This window comes from Acanthochromis polyacanthus, chromosome 9 (genome assembly GCF_021347895.1).
Source record: "Acanthochromis polyacanthus isolate Apoly-LR-REF ecotype Palm Island chromosome 9, KAUST_Apoly_ChrSc, whole genome shotgun sequence".
Lineage (NCBI taxonomy): Eukaryota > Metazoa > Chordata > Actinopteri > Pomacentridae > Acanthochromis > Acanthochromis polyacanthus.
The window spans coordinates 16218371-16242030 of NC_067121.1; the positions used below are offsets into that span (position 1 = coordinate 16218371).

Sequence of the window (23660 nt, forward strand, 5' to 3'; positions counted from 1 at the left end):
CCAAGGGCTCCAGGACAGACAAGACGTGAGCTCCCTTCCTGCCTTCATGCAGATCTTATGCAACAACGGTGAGACAGAACTACGAATTTTCTAATAGGACGGAGTGCAACACAAGACGCAGGTGGTGTTGGGTAAAACATTCTCTGTCAGTTTGCATTTTGGACGCTTCACAAAGTAAGTCAAATCCAGTTTCTGCAACTCTTGTTTGCACTTTCCTGCCTCCTGATTTTACCAAGCACTGCAACTCTGATGAGAAAAGGCCAAACAGTCACAGGAAAGGACATCATGTGAAAACAAAATGGTTATTCCATCATGACTATCGCTTACAATCCACCTGTTTGTACCTCATCTATGTTGACTTGATAATTAGACTGATGATTGTTTGTGTGTGACGCATGAGACCATCTCTGTGTAAAATTGTGGACCCAAGGTAAGAATCAGACAGAAGTCTGTAAGACTAAAAAAGGGCTAGAAAATTCTTCTTCTGACATGCTCAGTGAAGTTGTTTGCCACATTAACTGATTATGACAATTGAAGGCTTTAAATAAAACTGCACAATTTCAAGTGAATCATGTTTTTTTTCAATTTACTCTGTCAGCTAATTATCTCAAAAATTGTATTTAACATTACCTGGCTGAAAGAAACTCAGAGGTGTTGGTAGTGCCACAAAGTTCAGACATGGAAAAAAAAAAGCTCATTAGTGTGGAAAGCATGCAAAGCAATCAGCAGGCTGTCTTAAGACCTAACTGTCTAGAGGAACTTAACCACACTATTTCGGAGAGAGGAGTTCTTTTTCAGATTTGAGATTAAAAGGAACCATTTTCAGGAGGCAATTTCTTTTTCTCTGACAGTGGGTCCTACTTCAAGTCAAGGATAAGGTTCATATCTATATATAAGCTTTGACAAAGAAAGATAAAGGTGGAAAACTGCTTATCGTTGTGCTGACATATTAAGAACAATAGGCTACTTCTTTCACTCTACAACTTTGGTGTCACACATTTAGTACTCTCTTTCCTTTTCCTCTTCTAAATGCATGCCCAGGGTTAAGTTAAACTGTACAGCTGCACAGATTGTAAGCAGTAAAGTGGGGAGGTGTGAGTATACTTGTGAGCTTGTGTGCGTGTTCAGGCATGTAGTGGTGGTCGGGGCTTATACCTATGCTGGGAAAGAGAGCCAAACCATTCAGTGCATCTTGAGCTATAAATCAGCTCTGGTCAACCTGGCCAAGAGCATTTTCAAACCCATTTGCAGAAGATAATGCCAGCTATTCCTCCCTGCCCCAGGGACAGGAGAGCCAGCCTCATGAATCATTGCCCTTTTAGAGGAGCGACAGCATGGATCTCACCTTGCTGTGTCCATAGGGTCCTCTTGATTTTTCCTGGTAGGCAGAAACTGAGGGTGGCATTGAAGGAAAGTGTTTGCACTATGACCAAGAGATCAAAAAATCAAGTTATGAAGTATAATGGCTCAGAAGACAAAGGTGGCTATGCAAGCTCAACAGCGAACAACTGCTAGCCTGTGGGACTGGAAAACCATGTTATATCCAGAGGATAGGTAAGTAAGTGGCAGTAATATTAAGAAATTACTTTGCATTTGTTCTTTGAATGAAACATGTAAATCACTTATATTAGTATATTAGTGCCAGTGAATTTTGCTATTTGATTTCAATGAAATATCCTCTGCTGAGTGTTGATGGGGTCATTTCACAGGGACCAGACATAGGTTTGAAACAAATCAACTTCTTTTGTAGTTCTTTCTTGGCTAGGTGCCAATATGACTCCCCAACAAACATGACCAACCTGACTATATCTTTTTATATTTTGGCAGATATGAACAGAAATGTCATCCATTCATTATCTATACACCGCTTAATCCTCATTACGGTATATCCCAACTGAGGTAGGGTGAAGGCAGGGGACAGCCTGGACAGGTCACCAGTCTATCACAGCACATTTTTGGACTGTGGGAGGAAGCCGGAGTACCTGGAGAAAACCCATGCACAGGGAGAACATGCAAACTCCATGTGGAAAGATCCCACATGGAGTTCTAGCTGCAAGGTGACAGTGCTAACCACTGAACCATTGTGCAGCCCATGAACAGAAATTGCAAATTTGTATTTGTTATGTATAGATTTATACTTTGTTCCCACTACTAAGCTGCCAGGCTTTCTAAAGAAATTAGACAAGTTTTTAGACCATCATTTAGCTATTGAAATGTCTACATGACCAGGACTCGCGTCTGACCAATTTTACATCAATCTAAGGTGACTTAAAATTTCCTTTCATAAAACCTGTCTCAGTGAGGCAGCTTTCTCTCTTCAGGGATTCAATATATGAAACTCTTTATCCGCATAACTTGCAATGGATCAGAACTAGGATCAATGTAAATCCAAGTTTCAGAATTTGACCAGGCATGCAGTCATGGATGATCAGATGTTATCTTTCAGGATTTTGTTATTTCATGGCACATTTATTTTAATGTCTATTTCATATTTATGTTTCTGTCTTGTAAAAGAAACATAGATTTTTGTATATTATATAAATGGTATTTAAGTAAAAAATCAGTCCAACAATAAACACTGCAAAATAGCTCTGGCTTTAAATGCTATGATATGTGGTCATTTTAGTAAATGCCTTTTGCTTGTATATCTGTCCCTCCCTATAAAGTGAAACATAAAAAAATGGATAAATAAATATTTCTTTACATGGAGGATATACCACGCCCATGAATGTGCAGCAATGGAAAATAACTTGTAGACCTTGGTGAAATGGAACAGCCTTTTATCCCTTGTCCATACACATTAAATACACAATAAATTCCATTTAGTACAGACGGAGCTAAATGAGTTCCCCTCCCTTCACCATCGAAACCACTCTGTAACCCCATGCTGTGATATTCCATTACTTTCTGACTACCGTTAGGAAAATTCGACATGATTTCAGCTCTGCTCTGCAGTGTGTAACCTTGAAATGTATGTACCTCTTGTGAGTCTGATGAATGTTGGTAATGTGCAACTATGCAGTGAGTCATTTATATTATCATAGTCCATATTTAGATATAGGATACAGGAAACAACTTATCATGTTGGCCACTGCAAAGACATTCCATTAAAAGCAAGTTCAAAAGGCTCTGTGCTTCTCTGTTACTACATTGCAAAGAAACTGGAACAGTAAAACATGCCACTGATGGGAGGTATTATGCATTGCCGCTTTATCTGATGGAAATTTTCTAAATTTAAACAGCAAGTAACCAATTTAAATACTTCCACCAGTCAGTGGGTTGACTTATATAATAAGCCCTGGAGTATGGTTAACATATACTATTTTGGGAAAGGTACAAAAAAAAACGCAGCAGGCACATGTCTATACACCACTAATGGTGATTGGCTAAATGCCCAAAATAATTTCAAATAAAAATTGCAACATTAGAATGTAAAATGTCATGAAAACGTTTTACAGGTCCTCTACATAAAATATCATTGGTATTTTCTTTTTTACTTCAATACATCCTGAAATGCTAAAGAAAGTATTTGTCAGCAGATAAATATTTACATGTTGGAGAGTTGTCTATCTCACATTTTCATAATTCAATCACATCAAATCTTTAACAGTACAGACTTGAAAGATATATGATTCTCTAAAGTCTGACCACATGAAGCATTCTTTACACATTTCAAGATTTCACAAGCACAAGTTAGAGCTCTGGGAGTAAATTATTTACAGTAAGTAGCCTCACAATTCAGTATTTAAATTTTTGTGCAATCGAAGCCTAGCTGTGAGAACAATTTAACCACTGCTCAGTCCTTAATTCAGTCACTGACTTATTGCATTACATGGCTTTATTAGAGTCACTTATCTTCACTTGTGTCACAACACTAGCTGTGGAGGCTTCTAGACAGGCTGCTCTAAGCAGCGGCCAAAAGCCAAGACAGGATTTGGACAGCATATACTTTAGTCATAATGGTATTTGGATTTTTTGTGTTTTTGTTTTTTTTAACTTCATTGCTTTGTGTGTTTTGTGATTTATGTGAAGTAGCTTAGTGACACAATCTATCTATCTATTGCAAAAGAAGGATTTGTCTGTACGGCTGTAATAAGCTCTGATGAGCTTTCATGTAAAACTGGTTTAGACAAGAGGGGCAGAATCTTCAATCTGGCGTTTGAAAATCCTGCTTATTTCCAAATGTGGCATCTTTATTTACTGTTCTTACTTATTCATTGCTTCACCATGAGCCCTTGTGTGACACAATGACATGCTGTCAACGCTAATAGTCTCTGATGGCATCAAGGCTTTGTCAGGAGGACACAGTAGGTGCTCAGAGCCAAGGCCCTTGGTAGCCCTCCACGGACGAGGAGCTGTCATCTCTGCTGCTCACTGCCAAAAAGCCCCACCCCCACTCCCCAAAATCCTATCCATCTGCCATATCAGCGGGGCAGACGGAGTGCAAGGCATGCACTTTTCTACCATTTACTGTTGTGCTTTAGCATGGCCAGTTAGTGGCAATGAGGACACCTGTGTCAGAATCTTTACTTGTCCCATTTAATACATGTTCAGTTATGACATATTGTTTTGTGTGCAAAACAAATCACGTTTGGTGTCTATATCGTTTTCATATCATCAGGCTTTTTAAAAAAAACTGCCAGTTTTCAACTATTTTACCGCTTCCATTAGCTAAAAGCAACTTGGTTACTATTCCGGGAAAATGTCTTGATACTGATTTCTAATCCTTTTTACAACATGATTTTTGCACCTTAAAGTGCACACGAAATCTATGTGTGCTTGTTTAACCCTATGCACACCAAAACTGGTAATGGCTTGGACAGATATTCCCTTGAGCAAAGGAGCTTTTAGAGAAAGAAAACAGGGCAAAAGGGAATCATTTGCTGACTTCCCTCTATTGAAAGAAAGCATGGAAGATGAAACTAGCGAAGTCAGGATTCTTAACATAAATGGAAAACTACATTGTGACCAACAAATGGTTCCCATCATCAGCTATGCAACTACAATGTCACTCACAAAAAGTAAAGAGGTATGTGTTTTCTATCTTCCACAGGATAGTTTTGCAAGTGGAGATAATATAAACTGCTGCTTATGAAAACTAAATATCCAGATCCTCCTCAGGGTGAAAAACAGGCGCATTGTTAATTGCAGAATGTTTAATCTATGTATATGACATTTAATCCAGCTTGATAAGACAGCTGACTGTTTGACCTTCATGTAATGTTCTGCATCAATTCAGCAACCAACCTGTGTGTTTGTGAGACTATGTGAGTCTGTGTGTGTTCTAATTAGAAGAGGACCTGAAAAGAATAGGTAGACAATGACAAGCAAAATGAATGACACCAGCCTTTGAACCGCTGCTCCATTTATCCCCATGTAGCGTTTGTCTAAAATGAAAGAGTGCGTCATCTGTGCATTTGTGCTGACTGCGCAGATGAACAGACAAGGCACTGAGGTCTTACACGTGTCGCATGTTCCTGTCAACTCCACGGTACATTTACCAATACACAGAATGTGATAAAACTGTCTACAGTGCCATAACTTAGGCTGAACATCCACAGAATCTATGTTAGCATCTCAAACGAAAGAGGTAATAACCCACAAGTGGCAACTGTAGAGGACATGAAGCTATTTGGTCTCTAATGATTCATAAAATTCACAGTTGGATTTGATGCATTACAGTGGCAATGCGGTTTCATATATTTTCAATACTGCAAGAGTAAGGACTGCCTGAGAATGAGCCTCGTGCTCAATTTCAATTTACTATGACATTCAACTTTATGAAGGTATGAACCTACAATATCTGAGAGTACAAAATTAAGCAATAGGGTTTTTTCCATTTCAAGAGGAAGGACACACAACAAAAGGCAGCGCCATACAAAACAACACAAAAACACATGTAGTGCCAAACCAGGAGACATGACTTCAGATCAACAACCATGTTGTATTGTTTAATGCATGCTGAATAAACTGCATGGTCAGCTGTTTGACTCATGAAGTGTATAAGACCAAACACACGGCACTGAGTGATGCAAACTTGCACGATGTTTTGGTATACCGCAAGAGCACAAGACATTATCAATCTACACACTGACCGTTAGTTCCATTTATCAATTCAGTTCAATTCAATTTTATTTGTACAGCGGCAATTACAATTCAGATTTTTTCAAGACGCTTTACCCAACCCATATGCCTGATTCCCCAGAGAAAGCCCTAAGGCAACAATGGCAAGAAAAACTCCTTTTAACAGGAAGACACCTTAATGTCACCATGCAACATATAGTCACAACTATTTAATGACACACATATGTGAGGCTGAGACAAGCTTCTGATTAATATTCATGAATTCTGTCAGCCAAGGTGACATTTTCAAATTAAATCTTTTGGCCAAACAACCCCAAAATATTCAATCTACTATGATTTATAAATCAGACAGGGCAAAAAGTTTAACAGTTGGGAAGATGGAACTAGCAAATATCTGATGTTTTTACTTACCGACTGATCCAATTCGTAAACTTTTGTGCTAATTATTTAATTTCACAAACATCTGATTAGAAATTGTTACTACAAGGACAATAACATTATTTTCACACAAAGGCATAGGTAGCAAGGCCCCAACAAACATGACAGAAACTAGTCGGTAAAAAAGTTGCAACTCACTATCAACATCAAATATCAACAAAATGATCTTGCTCTGTCTCACCTATTCATAGCAGCAGTGGGCAGCACTATATGCAATGCACAATTGTTATTAAATGTCAAAGAAGAGAGGTAGCCTGACAAGTGCAGTAATGTAAGGTAAGCAAATAGACTGATGGCTATCCAATATTGCAAACAAAGATAAATAGTAAAACAATTACAACAACTGAAAACAAACCACTTTTGTGCATTTGGTGGTTGAAGGTTTTTAATTTGATGGCCTGTGTGGTGAGAATGCAAAGCCATCTGGGACCATCTGAGATCACAGGGACAGCAGATGAATAGCAACAGTTTCTACATCTCACTGTAGTCTTTGTTGTGCATACCAATGAACGGCAAACTGCACATTGTGAGTGTGATATTCCACAGAGTTCCATTTCTTACATCAGAAAATCTCTCAACAGCAAAAAGAGCAGTGATATTTCTGGCTGCCGACAAGTAATAAACGAAGGACTTGAAATCTTGCAATCCTGATCTCTAAATTCTGAAATTTGCATGAAAATTTTAATTTGATTAGACATTAAATGATTATGGACCTGTAATGACAACCATGGTTATATTGATGGTGAGATCTTCACTGAATCGCTCATATAATGGCAATTAGTCAACAAAAAGTTGTGATAACTAAATGCAGTTTAGTCCATCTTCAATCTTATTTAAAACTTAATAAAATTAAGGTATGGTAACCCAAGCCCCACGCAACTGTAACTTAACACATCTTGCGGCTACTTCACAATAAAGCCACAGTCAATCATCTTTGTTAATGGACTGTGAAGCAGCTGTAGCTAATGTTGAGTTTTAGCCATTAGCAGAGGCATAAGCAGAACACTGACATCCTGCACGTTCAGTCATCAAATTCCAACATCCTTCACTCATTAGTCTTTGCACTTTTTTCTAAAAGAAATCACTTTCTCTTACTCTTCAGAAGCACTTTGACTCTGTAATGAGTCATGTGGCTAAGATGGGGAAAACTTAATTAAGGTTGCTTGGTCCATTTAAGTAATCATTATCATCTAACATATGTTGACACAAAAAAAGTGCGCAAATGTCTCAATGTCTGGCCTCAGAATTTGGACACAAAACTCTGCCTTACACTTAATGGCTCGAGAGAGAAAAAAAAGCTTTACCACTTCCAGAAAAGGCTGCATAATGAAAAGCACACAGACCCCTTAAATCTAGGAGGTCCTTGAGCCTAAATGAAAAACAGACAGAATTGATTAACCTAACATTTGACCTTTCAATGTGATCCATATTCACTACTTCACTCAGCAGCACTCACATGCTTTGAAGTAAAGACAACAAATCACACAAGGAACGGATAAAACGAGGGCTCTGGTGGTGCACAGGCGTGCCTGTTTCCACTTTCCCAAATGCAGGGGTGCCCTGTAAAACATTGGTGTAAATGGTTTATAATGTCACCAGTGGACTCTGAAATGGGAGACCTGGTTTCAATCAGCAGTCAAATTGCTCCTACATTACCCTCGCAGACAGAGTAGTAAATCACTCTTTGCCTCTATGCTGGTGACGTTAAGGAACAAGCATTGTTAAAAACCACCATGCGTGCTACTAAGAGCACCTTGTCTCTATATGGGGATGGGAAGCTGAACAGGACAACAGCAGTTGATGCAGCATCTAGAGATGCAAGCGCGAAATAACCTGAACCTAAGCAGAAAAATACGCACACTACATTCCTGTATCTTAATCTGCAGCTTGACACCTACAGCGACTGACCTCATTTGCAGCCCTGAATGTAAACTTTAGCTTCCAGACTAGCTGCTGCAACCCCTATGCCAGAGCCCCCTCACAACCAGTTCGAACCAGTTTGCCTGGTTAAAAAAGAGTTCTTGGTTTCTCTGTGCCAACGCCCTAACATTGGGCCAGTGAGGCATCTCAGAGCAGTTATAATCCTCTATAAACCCGAGAAACGCTGATCCCTCCCACCACAGACCAAGGCAGTATAGGCAAAACCTCTCATTAGAACTCCAGGGCCCTAAAATTACCAAGATTTTAACCATATGGAAAGCATGAGAAAGCGTCAGCTGGGAGAGGGTTGTGCTGAGTGGTTTTTTAGCATGTGGCCACAGACGAGCTGGAGCTCTTTAACAGTGCCATGCAGCTCAGGCCCTGCCAAGGAGTACCGATATATGAGGAAGCCGAGGCAGATGCTCTGGCTACCAGCCCCAGATCAGGCCTGCTAGGAAATACCCTACAGAGAAACATGTACAAATGCTCACACAGGCCAGGAATGTACCCACAACAAATACAGCATAAATTAAACATGTGTGTGAATAATTTCTCTGGAAAGTCAAATTTGTCAATTTGGTTAAAATAAATAAATAAATAAATAAAAAATAAAAAACAAGGCAGTCAAAAAAATAAAAATTCAACCCTTGCTATTGTATCGCTCTCAAACTGTTGACAGAACAATGAATACAAACCCTAACAATGAAACTGAGGTGGAAAAGATCCATTCCACACATGTCTAAAGATGGATAAGAATGCTGTGCTTTAATGTAAGACTTTGTGTTTATTTTCATTTTTTTAATGATAAAACCCTCGATAGAAATTCTTCAAAAGACGTTTAGAGTTAAAAGAATTTGTGACAATACCAGTGTTTCTAATTTCAAATGTTCTGTTAAATAAAGGGTGTCTCTTGCATCACTCCACTACATCAGTAAAAATATTAATATTTTGAATTAATCAGTTGAGAGAAAAAATAAATGCTGATTTTCCTCTAAGTCAGACTCCAGGTTTTACATGCAAGCAAAATATCATTTCTATATTTTAAAAAAGAGAGGATTGAGCCTTAAATTTGACTTCATTTTCTGTCATTTTCAGCCAAACAACATTACCCTCATTACAATTCAGGTGGCTACACTGTCAGCAAGTTGATATTTCCAAATTGCTTCAATGCACTCTTGCTTTGGCAGCTTGTATGCCCAGCAGATGACATCACCAGCTAACGGCCGAGGTCATTTTCTTGCACAGGCACTCTTTCAAAAAAAGATTCAAAATCCAACTGAAACACCATTCTAGCAAGAAGCAAAAGAAGAAAGCAATGTAGCAATTCACTGTGGGCCGCTCTAATCCCACGGAAGTCATGGTCAAATAAGTCACATGCCTCTTAAGTCAGTTTTGGTTTGAGTATAAACTAACCCTAATACCCTGTGAGAGTATCAGCATTATTAAATAAACACGGAAAGCATCAAAAAGTTAAGATTGTGAGATTAAGATTGTGCAATAGCTTTCATTGCCCGCCTAAAGAGAGAATAAAAAGTAAAACGAGCTTAGATATACATAGCAAAGAAAGCTTGCAGTTTCTCTACGATCCCTGTATATTAAACATGATTGCACTGATCAGGCCTGGCAACAAATAATAATGTCTAGCCACTACATAACAACAAATAATTCTGAATCCTACAATGTTACGGTACCAGAAAGAGTCACCTGCTCCAGATAAATAAAAACAGTGCATTTCTGTGAATCGACATGTATGTTGGTGAAATAATCCACATACAAAAAAGTCACATACAGTCACTGTGTAGGCCAAAACCTGTGGGACAGTTCAGTGTAAAATTACCCTAAATCAGGAACAGAAATACACTGTCAGTTTCTTTTGAGCTGCCATGAGCTGAAGGTTACAAACCCAAATATGCAGCAGGGCCCACAATTCAATTGCAGAAAGCCTCTGATGCAATTCCAAGAAACTAACCCACCCTGTATCATCCTGTTACAGTCTGGCTCATGGTTAGGTCTCTTCATTGTGTCTGTGACAGCTTTAATCGGATTCATGAATTGATAAAGGATGGCTATGAGGCTACTTCAGGATGTCACTCACCCCACAAAATTGCTTCCAATCCTATCTTTAAATAAACCAACAGGACAGCTGGCTTGATGCAATGCTGAGTCTCTGTGAAAAACACTACTCCCAATTCAGATGTGTTGGCGACCTGAACAGGCCTCAAGGTTATCATATGAAGTGGTACACCTGCAAAGGCTGTCACCAAAATGGCTTTCCAATTGAATTCTCTTGTGGATGATTGCTGAAATTATTCTTTTGCCACAGCTACACGGAGCAAATTCCTCACATCAAGCGTGTCTCTGCGGCCAGTGCTGCAGTCACTGTAAAAGCACAGCAACAACACATACATGACAGCAGGTTCTGCAGCTGATGTGCACATAGGAAGACCTGTTTCTGTTGTCTCTCAGTGTGAGAAATAAAGGAACGCTCGCTGACGTGGACGCGCACTTGCACACGTGAAGTAAAAATAAATCCAGGTGTAGAGAGAAGCAAATCTGTTTTATTCAAAAAGGGTCAAACATGGGAGCAAGTCATTACTCTGCAATAAGACGTAAAAAAAAAAAAAATACATAAAAACAGGCCATCGGCTGGAGCCCCACAAAGCACCACTGCTCCCGTTTATGACTTAATTACAGATTGTCGGTAGATTTTGTGCCTGGTTGAAGCGGTGCTCCGGTCAGACTACAGCCACGTCGGTCTGCTGCCTGGTGCACGAGTAACACCGACAAATAAGTGACCGACAGGAAGATTCTGCCTCGTCCTTCCCAGACAGCTTCATTCTAGCCTACTTCACTAAAATGACGAGCCAATATTTCTGTGCCTAATTACCATTTGCCTTCACTCGGCATTGAGCTAAAAGTTGATGTTAGCTGTACATGTTCAGCATTAGCATGAATAAAACAGCAACAAACTGTGCGCGTGGCTGTCTGACGTTAGCCGATTTTTCCAGACGAATCTCACTTCGAATATTTAGCGGTGCACCTTTAAAAACCTTTTCAAACTATTCCCAGCTCAGAAACACCAACAACGAAGGCTGCTATCAACATTTCAGCGAGTTCGATAACTTAACGCTAAATGCGTGTCAAGTTCAGTGAGGGACACAGATTAAGATAACGGTGCACTTACTGAAGCTCCCCTTTGTCACCGCCGTTGGCATGTCTCCTCTGAAGCACAGCGTTTAGTCCGGCTTTAGTTCGGGGCGAGCAGAACAATCCACTTCATGTAATTAACAGCCACGGAACAGAGGAGTAACCCAGAGAGTAAAAGAAGAGGGGGGAAAAGATACGAGCCCACTGCCACTGGAACACGAGGTCCTATCCCGACCGGGGTCGTGGATACTGGATCTATTCGTGGCAGCTCCCGTCGCTGTAACGGGTTAACGTCAGCTTCGCTTAAGGGTTCGGTGTCGCTGGCTTCACAGGAGATGGCGAGAAGCAGCGGTATCTGTTTTCCTGCAAGTAAATTTCTTCTTTTGCAAGTTAATTGGTTGCAGCAAGTCTGTGCACAGTCCCCACGGACGGAGCTGGGGATCAGGGAGCTGCTTCGTCTCCGCCTCAGTCACGCTTCTCTCTGCCTCTGTGGAGAAAACACATGCAGGTCGGTCAGCGGGATTTTCGGTTTCACTCGGCTACATTCGCTTCTGTGTCAATTCATTTCTGCCCCTCAAGACCTGTAGCCTCTCAAAACATTAGACTCACAGGACCTCTCAAACTTATCACTTTTATTTCATATTTACACTAAGAACCTGCTGGGAAAAAAGGGACATTTTGCAAAGATCTGGCACAAGGAAACTTTGCCTCAGGTGAGTCTGGAGGTGAATTGTGATTCACACAGAAGGAGAGGAAACTCAGGGTAAATGTAGAATACGCAATGAACTTTCCCTTCGTAAAATGTCCCTCATTTACCCGAGGAACCCCTCCACCTGATCCAGGTGGCCTTTAGATCTTACTCTGGGAGCTCTTACAATGAGCAAAATGATGAAGCATCATTGACAACATTTATATTGCCCTATTACCCTCATTTAAAAAAAAAAACAAAAACAAATATTCAGCATCTCCAGCTCCTCTCCTTATCCTTGCTCTCACCTTGTGAAGGCTCTGGACAAGAGAGTAGGCTAATTTATAATATATAAGTACAGGCTAACTTTCTGGCTCTTTCACTAGTACCTGACATAGTTTTCTGAGGCAGCTCTAGGAGAGGGTTGTGGTAAGATATTCCCACTGTTCAGTGACAGACAGACAAACATATCAACAAGCTGTCTTTGACAAGGAATTCTGTAATGATTTTGAAGTTGTTCACATTTAATTATTTAGAAACATTGAGAGTGACCTGATGCTGCACAATCCTTGCAAGGGACAGACTCTTTTTTTGAGGATGACATAAGAACACCTAAAGTCATTTGGAGTTTCTCTTTTCCTGTATCCCACTGCAAATCAAGGACAGATTTTTTGGAACTACAGAATTCACAAGTGAAGCATTGTAATGGGGACAGAGAAGAGGCCCTTCTTACAGTGCAGCTTGGCTGTTAGTGCATGAGCACTCAAGCGACTCGGCTGAACGTGCAGGGTATGGATGCTGTGACCCACAGTAATGAGGACCTGAATGTCTTCAGGATTCTGACAACCTATCTACCCCGCCTCCTAACCTTACCATGATCAATCGTTAGCTTGGCAGAACCTCTGCTGAACCACCGCTCAGCTACCCACTACACCTTTATAATAACTTGTGCAAATGACGTTTACACAAGCTTTTACTCTGCTATAAATGTCTCTTTCAATTGGGCAATCAAGTAGGTCCTCCATTCACCACACATGCAGACAGGTGCACGCACACACAAGCAGGCATCAATACATGCTCACCTCTACTTCATATGAGTTTCTATGCGACCTTAAAGTGAGTGAAAAGGAATTCAGTTCCTTTAGGCTTACAAATGATAACCTTGGTCGCTACACAATGCTCCAGGAATAGGATCCTGTCAGACAAATAGAAGTTCTAGCCAGCATTATTACACTCAAAGGGAGGTCATTGTTTTGATACAAGAACCATCAATATGTAGGTGCCAGACAGAAGAACTGGTGCATGTGCTTTACAGCAGTGTTACATATATCTGGTGACCAACACTTGGTCTGTTTTTCAGCTTTAGACATCTTACGTGGACAGTGGTGGAGACCTATAAACATAACCTGGCAATAGCCAGATTAATAATTGTGTAGTACTTGATAGTACTCCACAATATCAATCTGGGACCGCTCCATGTAAATCCTTCGGAGGAAAGAGGCACGGATTGGACAATGCAACAGTATGTCCCGCCTCTGACAGGTTTGTTTTTAGCCAATCGCGGGATCTTCACAACGAGCGGAGCCAATTGGTAGATTAAACTCTTACCAAAACCCGTAGGTAAAAAAGCACAAACATGTTTACCATCCAAAAATGCGCAAAGCGCCTCTCGTTGTTCTTCCTTCAAAGAAGCGATACGAGATTCAGCTAAAACTGACTTAATAGCAGCATCTACACGATCGTTGTCCTCCGTTGCCATGTTTGTTTTGATCTACTGGCGCTTGGTGTTGTCGTCACACCCGGATATCCCGCCCATTATCCCGCCCCACACACGAATACTGCTGATTGGCCCGAACCAACTTGGTGCTGTACGGAAAGTGAAGGCGGGAGCAGAGCAAGATGGTTTCTTGAGAGATTTGTGAACTCACAAATATCACGAGAAATCAACTTGCTGGCAAGGTTACTATAAACACTCCTCACTTGTCAAGGTCAAAGTAGCTGTCTAATAGCATTTTTGCTTGTTTGTTTTGTTTTGTTCTTGTAGCACTGCGCTAAAGACTCCTACGTGGCCAACTTTACTTTATCCTTGCCAGATTTTCTATACTGTGCACCAAACATTTGCTGAACAGCACATTTTTAATGTACACTCCTGTAAACTCTGCACCATTTGAGTTAGTCATACAACATAAAACACTTTTGATTCAGTAAGGTTCAGAAAGAAGTATATTTTTTGTAGAAAATCCCCACCTTTTTGCATATTAATGTTATATTAATTAAGGCTTGACATACAGAAATTTAAAGACATTTTTTCAGTCAATTAAGCAATATATCCATATTATATCCATCAGCGTATAGGAACAAAACTCCCACTCTAAACTACCTCCTGCTTATAATTATTGCTGTGATTTGGGATAAATGGTTGGCTAAATGAGTGCAAATCAAAAAGTGTCTGAGGTACCGTATCAGCATCTTACCATAACGCTGCTAGAATGAAGCCTCATACATGGATCCCTTTATCAGCTGTTCCTCCTTATTAATTTTTTATTAACTCTATGGGGAAATTAGTCAAGAGAAATTACTTGTAAAGAGATTCATTTCTATCTGGAAGCCCCTCAGTTGGTACTTGATGGTTTGAAGGCTGATTTAATACTGCTGCTGTAACTTTCCTGCCTATGCTCCATATTACAAGACACATTAAAAATAGAATATAGACTATGAGTGAGTTTGAACTGAATAGTGAAAAAGAAAGTTGGGCAGAAATAATATCAACATTTTTGTCATTTTATATATTACACAAGAACTGCTGATGTATTTGATTGGTTTTAAGTGAATATAAATAAACACATCCCCTGCAGCTAGCAGGTATCAAAAAATTATAATTTTTAAAATGTTGATACACTTTTTGTTTAGTCAGCGAGATTTCATGGTTATTGTGACATGTGCAGAAGTTGGCCTATAAAACAAATGTTACAGCTTTTGGAGTATAGTGTATTTCTACATGCATCTTTTAAAGTGACAGAAAGGGAACCAAGATAGTAGCCTACTTAGTATGAATAGAGGGAAGAATGAGTGCCAAAAACTATCAATAAATTGTGGATAAAATCAGGCCTGTACTATAATGCAAAGCATGCCTCAAAATCCACCATAAACTTCTTCAAGAGACACCAAAGGTTTTGGAGTGGCTCACACAGCCCCTTGATTTGAACATCAGTGAAAATCTGCAGTGAAATAAGCATGTTGAGTGTGCAAGCCAGCCAAAAATATCTGAAAACTTGCAATGAGCAAGGTAGAGTGAGTGAAAATGACTAAATTGAGAAGTGAAAGATTCTTAGCTGACTGTGAAAAAGGTTTGCACGCTATGATGTCTGCCAGAGGGAGCAGTAACTTAATATTGTTTTTGTACATTGCACACACAACAACTGTATGATTATACTTTTTTATATTCATGAAATAAAAAGTAGCAGTGCATTAACATCTCAAGGATATTTGTGCTGACGAGGTTGTATTTACTGTGTCATATGGGTTCCTAAACTGTTCCATATAACTGTGAAAACAGCAAAATAAGAGAACTAAATATAACATCAGAACATACACCTCATTCATTGGCCCCAGTTTTTAGCCTAGAATTGTTCACTCATTAGGCTGATCAGGGTCATCAGTGTGGTACAGTCCATCTTTTTCAGCCAAAAACATGATTAAAACATGAAACAGTGGAAAACCTTTAAGATAGATAGATACTTTATTAATCCTGAGGGAAATTTAAGTCCTGAGGGAAATTTAATGTCAACTGTCAGGTGCAGCTTTTCATTTTCAGCAGAAGACTCTGAAGCAGTCTTCCAGTACCAAACTTTAGATAGATAGATAGATAGATAGATAGATAGATAGATAGATAGATAGATAGATAGATAGATAGATAGATAGATAGATAGATTAAACCTTTATTGAGAAAACTGTTCCAGCAGAAAAAACAAAAGATGCACAGATATAAATAGATGCTTTCTCCTTTAAGATAATAAATATATACATGTTTACAGTAGTAGATCTAGAAAACTAAAAATCAACATGCATGATTTGTGCTGTGAAGCTCAAATATCAAAGAGAAGTGGCAAATTTTAGAATGCTTTAACAAATTATATATACATTATTACTAACTGATTACATTTTGGCAGTGATGTGGCTTATAGTCTGGATCCACGGATTTGTTAGAAATTTCTGTTTCATTGCCAGATAGAAGCATGGCATCACTGTAACTATAGCAACAAGTGCACACTACATCAGTTGCCTGCTGGCGATAACATGATTGCGATCCTACTACAAATTGACCACTGCAGACTTATCAGGACTTATCCACTGGAAATGATACAAAGAACAATTGATTAAACTGTGGGGATGTTTCAGAGTCCCATCAATTCCCACTGCCTGCTACATATTTAGGTCACGCAATTCGGTATCGTACATAACGTACACATGCATAACACACTCCTGTGCTTAGCGCAAAGTCATTTTCTTTGTGTGTGCATCTATATTAAATGACCACATTCTATATTGTCGTGATTTCTGCCACAACTTTTGTCAAGATTTCAACCGTTGGAAATGATACGACTGAGCAGTTCTGGCGGAGTACTGCTCTCTCTGAGTGCTTTTCTTGTTGAGTATATTTCACAGATTACAGAGAACAGTGATTTGGTCAAAAAGTCAGCTACAAAATGACAAACTGTAGTTGATATATAATGACTGGGAGACATTAAGCAGCCTCCATAGCAGGATGCTTTCATTTTTTAGCAGTTGCGCAGTTAACGCAAGATTCAATGAGGCAGGAAAACATTTAATGGGAGCTAATGATGAGAACACACAGAGCTCTTGTATCATTAACCAACATGCAGTCAAACATGTTAATGATTGCAGTAACTATCTCTGCAGTGGGACAGAATGGAGACCTGGTTTTAGATACTTTCTGATGTATTACTACAGCTAATGCTAATTCTTCAAAGGAAATGTTTCAAAGAAAAACGTTACTCTGTCAGCTCCAGCAAGCTGCATTGGGCAGTCTGGTAGTTGGACAGGAGAATGCGGTTCCAGTATCAATTTCAAGTAGAAAATACACACATGAGAAGCAGTAGTGATGCCACATCACTAAGCAGAAGGGATTCCCACAGTTCGTAGTAAGAGAAACATTAGGACATTAAAGTGAGCAATCCCCTTAAAGTGAAGATTCTGTGACATTCTATGTATGCCTATAATAACGGTTTATCAGAGAAAGTTCTGAGAAAATGTAAATTCTCTTTAAGGGTCTTGTTGTAGATAATATTATGTGATCAACTAAACACCATTTTACTCCATCACAACCGCACCTCTTAAGCCACAAGGGAGCGACATGAATGATCTGAAATACTCCCCTCCTTCAAAGACTGGAACCACAAGAAACACACAGCAACATTTTCATAGAAGCTATATTTAAAAGGCAGAATGAAGAGAAACAAAAAGGAAGACGCAACACCGGCAAGAGACAGAGAGGAAGAGAGAGCGGTGGGTTGGAATTGGATGAAGGACACATAAGCTCTTATTGAGTTGGCAACAGTGAAAAGAGCTCTTGGTTATTGAAAAAAAAGAAGAAATCAAAGGCAGAAAATTCTTGCAGAGGGATGGGGGCAGAGAAACAAGCCTGTCCTCCTCTTCTTTGTTTTTTTCTTTTTTTCCCCCCACTGTGGTTAGAGTAGTTAGCCATGCAGCAATAGAGGAGAGACGCATGGCAGCCAGCAGGTTGGTGAGGCCCTTGAGCATAAGGATCTAAGAAGGAATAGGAGGCGACACAGCACAATTTGTTTTCTATTCTGCAATGTGGAGGATTGTGCTGAGTGTTCAACACTGTTTTTGCAGGAAAGAAAACAGTGACACTATATACAGTAATGTCCTTTTACTGTGCAGCACTTTCAGTATCAACAAACATGACATCTTGAGTGATGGCACACTAATTATTTATGAAATGGTAAATATCTTAGAGTACATACAATATTTGGCATGGGGTGTGTCGTGGCTGCACTCGACTTGAGAGTGTGGTGCAGATATTGCACACTTCAGGACGCTACATGCAAGGTCATGATGTAGTGTTGTGCAGAATACAGCACAGAGTAATGAGCGCTAGATGACAGCTCAGGAATAGACTCTAGTTTTATGGAGGAGGTCATCTCTTGGTAGCCAGCTGTTACAGATGGGACTCAGTAGTGATGGATGTGACGGACACGCATTTTCCCTCTGTTTCTTCCTGCCATCTCAGTCAGCATTTTCCCTCCAGCAGATTGGGTTCCACGAGCCATCCCTCACAGACTATCGCTGGGGGAATCTGCTGTTTCAACCGTGCAGAGCATCCCATCAGACAAATGGATATTAGCTAGTTAATTTTTAATTCCTGAGATGCAAGGGAGCCATGGTCTTTCATGGCTGGAAGGAGAGCTAATGGGCCCGGATTAGGTATCATGGGCGGATATCTGGGAACCGCCCCTTGGGAAAGCTGTGTGGGTCTCTGCATTGAACACCATTAAGAGTCTTGAAGTAAGGCAGAAAGCCTCTCAAAGACACACTGTCCAGCTATTGACCTTTTGGCAGCACAATGGAGGTCTTCACTGAAGAGATATTGAGTGGATGTTGAGAGTGGTTCATTAAGCCGTGGTGGGAGTAAAAACATGGCTGTTGATAAGGTCTGTACCCAATCCAACACAGTCAGACATAGATTTCTGTTTCCCACCAAACAAGTGCCCACCAAAAGGGATCAAAATGCAGGATCTGCATGGTCAAACAACAGCCGGTTCATTGTGAGGCTGCAAGTGAGGCTTTTCAGTGAAAAAAACCCTGCTGTGATCATCAGTGTATTCACACAAGACAAATACAGAAGATCGAGACTGTAATAGGCTGTCTGGCTATGTGCACGTCAAGCTGCTCCCTGGACAGATAGATTCAAACACCTCAGCCATGTTTTCCTTGATGACTTAAAATAATTTCCTTGCTTTCAGTAGAACTGGCAGTGATGATTGTTTTTATTGACTCAGATGTTCCATTAGGCGAGGAGCTGCTTGGGGTAAATGGCTCCTGACAGCAGCACAGAGCTGGGTGATGATGCCCTATCACTAGACCTCACACTAGGGTTATTAACTGGGCGCCGCTGCAGCACAGCACCAGCACTCTCCTGACAGTGATGCATACATGGACAACATACTGTCCTCTGTTTTCTCTGACAGGATTGTGATGATGGTGTTTTAGATTTGAGAGGGTTTAAAGGAGGAAATTAGCTAAAAAATGACAGTGGATCATGAATAACTTCAATAAATTTTGCATTGTTTTTGCCTAATTTGTTGCTATCTGTGAATTTTAAAAAAGAATTCAAATTGCTACATCCATTTATTTAGTCGTGAAAAAGGCTTGAAAACATCTAATTAGGTGCATATTTTATCTGAGAAAATAATGTCAAAAGAAAATCTGAAACCATTTTTTTTATATCTCTGTTGACTTGTTGTTGTTGTTTTTTAACAAATCGCTCCCAAATCCATTATTTTTGTGCCTTTTAAATGTAAGATATATGTGAATAATGTCTGTCCCAGAGCCTAAGGTGATATTGCTTGTTTTGTCCAAAACTCAAAGTTATTGCATTTCTTGTTCCAAAATGGAGAAAGCAGTTCATATCTGAGAAGCTGGAACCAGTGGATGCTCTTCCTTTTTTTCTGCATGAATAACAAGATAACATGTTGGGGAGATTGTTTCTGTAGTTTTAGGATATTTCCCATTTGGTTCAGTGTCATTCAGAAAGCTGAAAAAATTAGAAACCTCACGGACAACTTTGTGGAAGCCCATGGATGTGGAAGCCCATGGATATGTCCGCTATCATTTTAGCACAGGGCGTCAGTTATAAATTGAAAGGCTGAATAGAGTTTACCGGGATGTCAACTCCTCCTGTCAGCTGCACTCCACTTGAGAAAACAGACACACAGGTGCAGTGCAGTGACTGACAAGGTGCATAGTTGTTCAAATTGGGAAACATGCATACTACACACACACATATAGGCCTTGTCAGGATTTCTTAATTCACATACACACCCAGCTCAGAAGTGCTGTCACTCTTTGAACACCGGCGTGTGGCTCTGTTACCGCCTGCATTACCAGATAGAGTCATGCTGTCACGCAGGAGTGATTAAAGCCTCCCTTTATAATCTCCCTCCTCTGTCCTTTCTCCACACATCATTACGGTAATACACCAGGCTCTATTACCCCTCAGCATCCTGTCAATGCCCCACAGCTATTGCCTCCCTCCAGCCTATGAGCAGGCCTCAGAGGGGTGATGATGATGGTAGGTTAAGGCAGGGTCCAGGGTCCCTGCAGCATGGCAGCTTTAATTTCACGCTTTGTTAATGTCCCTATTGCAAGTGCTTGTCCTGCCCGATGCCCTCCGCAGCCCAAACCAGGGCCACATCCGTCCTGGCTGCCCTCTGGTTGGCTCAAGGACTGTGCCCAGGAGGAATGACGGGAGCTCTCCTTCCCTTTTTGTTTTTTCTTTACAAGTGTTGCCCATTTGTTGGAAATCTCTCCCTCACAACCTCTGCCCCCTGCTTACCTTTATCTTATTCTATACCCATAGTGCACTCTGTCACTGTCTGTTTCACTGTCGACTGCCCCCTCTCTCATTCCCTCTCACCCACATTGATTATCTACCTCTCTTCTATTGCAGTCTCTTTCTCATTTGCTGCCTTCCTCTCTCTGGTAAACAACTCTTTTTCTCAGCTCATCCCACTCTTTGCTAGTTCACTGTATCTTCCCTATGTTTTCTCACTCTACCTCAGTTGCTTCCCTTCATCTATTTCCCTCTTTCTTTACCACTATTTTGACCTTTATTTCAGACACATTTAATTTCATTCGGGGCTGTCTGAATTTGAATAAACACGTCTCATTGCATCTTTCCCCCTCCCTTTTCCTCCGTCTTCATCCTTAAGCCTGCATTTACACTGTACCATCTGTATTTGCTAAGCACTGAGAGGCTGACAATTGTCATTCTGTCAACCTGCTCCTTCTGCTTGAGTCGACAGCCACTTTCAGATGTCCCTAAAAATGCCACAGTCAGCATAAGTTTGTTGAACTGCAGTTTTTAGAGTCAAAGTACTTCACTGAAGAGGTGAAACAAAGACCTTCTACAGTATATCATATTGTACTGTAGTTACAGCTTTAACAGTAATAAACTCTAAGGAATCTAAGGAATACATAGAACCTGGGACAAAACTTTCTCAGTATATCCAAAGGATGCTTCTATGACTTCTTCATTTCAGTTCACATGAAGTCTCTTGGATGAGAAGCTCTTACTATTACCATGATCTGTATGACTGAGAATCTACATAGACATTGAAACCTAAAAATTCATGTCTGTGTGTAAAACTTCCATATTTAGATTTTTTTCTACAAAAATTACCCTTTCCTGCCTTGAAATAGCTAAGATTGAACTACACCATTGCTTCCTCTGGAATGTTCAGATCTGTGAAGTCAATTCTCCAACCACCCCTCCTCACTAACTGCAGACTGAGCACACCAGCTCACCTTAGACTCTGCTTTCTGTCTCAATTACTCTGCATTACACAATGACAAGTTGAAATATTAGATTAATTCAATCATACGTGTCTGAATTGAAAATTGATTCTGAAGAAGAATAATGATGCAATGGATATGGGCATGGATAAGTCCCACAAGCGGTCAGTTCATACTCGGATCACAATGGTGATCGTCAGTAGGTGGCTGACGTAGTGTTCACTTGTCATAGTTACAGTGATGCCGTGCCATTATCTCATAATGATACAAAAACTCTTTAGCAAATTCATGGATCCAGACTATAAGCCGCATCACTGCCAAAATCGTATCAATTGGTCCTTATGTCATTTTTGACCTTCCCTGAAAATTTCATCCAAATCCGTTTGTCTATTTTTGAGTAATGTTGTGAACAGACAAACAGATTTCTTGGTGGAGTAATGAGTCTCTCTGTACCCACTATCAGACCAGAATAAGATTTTTAAAGCTTCCTACCCCCACCCCTAAAAATGTGTCAAAAAACATAACACACTATGCAACACAACAATGCTGCAGCCATTTTAGTCATAGTATACTAGACATCATCAGTAAATGAGCCACACCTGGCAACTGACTTTAAAACAGATATGGTCTGGTACCACAACTGAAAATTTCCTTAATGGAAAGGACTAAACTCTGGTCTGTTTTTGTAGCCTGGCAACTAGTTTCCAACATATCAGCCTTAACATCATTGTACTGACCAAGTTAATTCCGAATGGGACTACAGACACGAACAATCGATGGGTTGTGAACAAACTCCTTGGTCAGCCAGACTTCTTCTGAGGAGAAAAGAAAAACCAACTGTAAAATACTTACCCTAATCCTCAAACGAATACAATTGCAGTTTATAGTCCAATTTCAAGGACAATTTGGACTTTCATAGATTGTTATCTCAGTATTTTTATTTCGGAGTGCATGCATATATGTGGGGCTGTCTGTCCTGATAGGAAGGTAACACAAAAGAATGGATGATGAAATGGAGGCTCAGAAAGAAAATGGTCGAAAAAAGCCTTTTAAAAAAAAGAGGGTCTTGTTTCCTAGACAAGGGGGAGAAGGTAACAGAATCTCTTTGTGAGTGAAGTCATGGGGTCTCCTGTGGGAGGGCATTGATCGGAGGTGAAACACTGAGGAAAAAGGGAGCACCTATCAGATTCTAGCCACACACAGAAACACACACTCATATGCGCACACAAACCCAAGTTTACTCATAAAAACTGTTTGCTCACACACTTTGTCAGCATGCAAGTCAAGGCACAAACTTTTTCTCCTAATCAACACCACACTCACAAACACATATACACACCACACGAGTTAGACACCGATATTCATCAGTGCTAAACTAATCAGACAAAACATCGATTCATTACATCTGTACTGTGAGAACAACATCTTTTGAGACATGCCACAATTTAACAAATACACGTAATGCCACAAATTAGTAACAAATTGTAATGATTTTCGATTTATTGTCAATCTCCAAATGACTGTGTGAAACAATAGCTCACATTCTTAGTTTGTGCTAATGGTTCGGCAGAAGCAGTCAGGCCATTAACACCACTATGAGTGTTTGTCTCTGAATGTGTCTCCCTAATCATGAAAAATGCTACGACACTTGCCCGCAGAATTAGAGCTATAGCTAGTGTTTGAGCTCTCTCTAAGCTGCTTGTTGCTAGGTAACCAGCATTTATCAACCACCTCTACTATTTTTTATTGTACTGTTTTACTTTTATTGCATGTCTTAAGTTGCTGCATCCTACAATTGCTACAAGGCCTGATCTACATTTGGAAT

At 40.1% G+C, this 23660-nt stretch overlaps 1 protein-coding gene across 23 annotated transcripts in view; it reads right to left on the reverse strand.

Moving 5' to 3' along the window:
- LOC110957580 (receptor-type tyrosine-protein phosphatase F) overlaps positions 1-12101 on the reverse strand; it is a 185782-nt gene extending 173681 nt beyond the window's left edge. For 17 of the 23 annotated variants that reach the window (XM_051953733.1, XM_051953732.1, XM_051953742.1 and 14 more), the window contains exon 1: positions 11627-12100. The gene's annotated coding sequence lies outside the window, so the exon portion shown is untranslated. Of the gene's footprint in view, positions 1-11626 lie in introns of all 23 variants that reach the window. The other 6 variants (XM_051953723.1, XM_051953727.1, XM_051953722.1 and 3 more) reach the window with 2 other exon arrangements.
- Between the last annotated feature and the right edge of the window lie 11559 nt (positions 12102-23660).